Source organism: Leuresthes tenuis, unplaced genomic scaffold (genome assembly GCF_036924035.1).
Source record: "Leuresthes tenuis unplaced genomic scaffold, fLeuTen1.0.hap1 SCAF_21, whole genome shotgun sequence".
Lineage (NCBI taxonomy): Eukaryota > Metazoa > Chordata > Actinopteri > Atheriniformes > Atherinopsidae > Leuresthes > Leuresthes tenuis.
Window position 1 is genome coordinate 12245156 of NW_027325375.1, and position 2484 is coordinate 12247639.

The 2484-nt window shown below is 41.3% G+C and overlaps 1 non-coding gene across 1 annotated transcript; it reads left to right on the forward strand.

Moving 5' to 3' along the window:
- Positions 1-1858: 1858 nt before the first annotated feature.
- LOC140280602 (U5 spliceosomal RNA) lies at positions 1859-1972 on the forward strand. Its single transcript, XR_011909542.1, has one exon. It is a non-coding gene; the product is annotated as a U5 spliceosomal RNA (small nuclear RNA).
- Positions 1973-2484: the final 512 nt, after the last annotated feature.

A 2484-nucleotide genomic window follows, 5' to 3' on the forward strand; every position in this document is an offset into this window, starting at 1 on the left:
CCACCTTTTAGGTATGTATGGTTGGCATTTGCACCTCTTTTTATACTGATTGCTGAAGATTAAGTTGTTCTTTCTCAAACTACAAATTTTTTTTAATTGTTGAAACTTGATTTGAAGTGGATAAATAAGGAGGACAAACAGTTTTAAGTCAGGCTGATAGAAGGAATTAATTTTATAGCAAAATCTGTATTTCGTCATATGTCGAGAGATGCTTATTGCTGAAGAAGTTCTTTCTCATTCTACAAAGTACAACGTTGTTTATCGTTGAAACTTGATTAGACATGAATAAATATGAAGGACAAAGCAGTCTTAACTTGGTTTGAGTTAATGAATTCGTTTTATAGGAGAATCCGAATTCGTGCATAACTCATAAAATAGAGCTTATTTTCGGAAAACGGCTTTCTTTTCTCTATACTCTGCACTATGAGCACACACACCAAATCAGAAAGGCTTTTTTCTCTCTTTTCTACATTATGGACTGTGGGGACACAAAACCGCTCTCTCTCTTTTTTTTTTTTTATCGTGTGCCAGGGCGTTGTCTCACGTATTAGATTATGCTTAAGATACGAATGGGTTTATCAGTCACATCAGAATCCATACATACTGATCCTCCCGTAATAAAATGGTCGGATCTTATCAAACACACTTTGTTTCTTGTGACAATCAAGTCAGCGAAACAGCGTATACACGTCAAGACACTGAATCAAGTTTGCCACAAGAACTCATAAGTTTGGCAGTATTGCTCTGCCGTCAGCAATCATACACCCATTTTATTTTCGTGAGACATGTGCAAGCACCTGTTCATCTACTGTTCTATCACTATGAATTAGTGATCTATTATCAATAAGGATACTTCTACAACTACTATCAAAGTATGTCCGTACTTCTTATGTTGTCAGTTGCTATATATGAATAAGTGGGTAGCTACTGACAAGCATTAAGCATGTCACACAGCCCAAACATATAACATTTCAGGACACACCACACAGTTAACAACCACAGTGAAGCGTGTCAAAGCCCATGTAACATTCAACAGGACACTTACACAACACATTCAAATCAAACAGTCAGACAACATACAAGAACATATACCCCAGCCGGCATTGCTCCCTGCCTATTTTCGTACAGCACACTATGTGTGCGCACACCTTTATTCACAAACTCTTCAACTTATACTCTTTTACCGAAGCTGCTACAGCTCGATTGGCCGAATACCCTTTGATCCTATTTCGGTGAATTTGACATCTGCCTTACATATAACAGATTAGCGGTTTAGCAGTTTTAATTTAGTATGAGTGAAGGAATTCATTTTATAGCAAAATCCGAAATCATGAAGAACTCATGAAAGTAAGCTTATTCTCGGATTCCTGAAACTTTAGATTTGCTCTTTCTTTTACTGCAAAGTACAACGTTGTTTTTTTTGTTTAAATCTTTCTAGACATGGTAAATATTAAGGACAAAGCAGTTTTAACATAGTTTGAGTGAAGGAATTCATTTTATAGATAAAATCCCAAGAGTCTGCTGAGAAAAGAGAGTGAATGCGAAGTAGACTTTAACACGGCTATGGGAGCGAGCCGAGTGTGGGCTAACCGGGAGAATTGCTTGAAAGAAACGCGACACCGAATGAGCGATCAGAACAAAGCCTCAATACGGGATTCTCGTGGTGTTTTTGTTGCTGCCTTGTCTTTTGCACAGAGTAAAAGACAAGGCAGCCATCGAATAGGGCCCGATTGTTCCTAGTTGGTCAGCCGAGGAGCAAGGGGGGGGGGAGCAAGCGTCTCAACCAAGCAAAGCTCACCATGGGGAAGGTGGCTATGCCAACTGGCCTGATGCCCTGCTCCCGCAGTGACGGATAATCGTACTCTGGTTTCTCTTCATAACGTACAAGTCTTTCGCCTTTTACTAAAGATTTCTGTGGAGAGCAGCACTAATGAGTTGTTTCTATTTTTGGCAGGCTTTACCTTTGCAGGTGAAGCCCTTTCTGTCTGTGCAAAAGAAATCTTCTTACTGTGCAGAGTGACTTCTCTGAGTAGAGTCGCCTTACTTGTTGCGACTGTGCCGATGTTCGAAGCTGGAGTGCAAAGTTGTTGCTTGAATGGTGCTTGCTGGAGCGTGCGGGAGTGCAAAGTTATACCATTTAAAAGGGCTGAAGAGTGCTCAGTGCAGCGGGTGGGCGACACTCTGGCCACCTTGAAAACCGAGGTTACATCCACTACCAGGGGCAGCCCAAGTTCTGCCGCAAGTGTGGTGAGCATGGGCACCTGGTTGAGGCTTGTACCAAGGTGTTATGTGGGAAGAGCAGAGAAATTGGGCAAACTTTTCGAGAGTGTCCAAATGGCAGGAAATGTAATCTCTGTGGAGAATTAAATCACCTCTTCAGAGATTGCCCTAAATCTTTTGCCAACAAATTAAAGACGGTAAAGCCACAGTCAAGCCAACAAAGAGAAGGAGACAACTCAGGGAGACAACTCACCGACAGCCTCG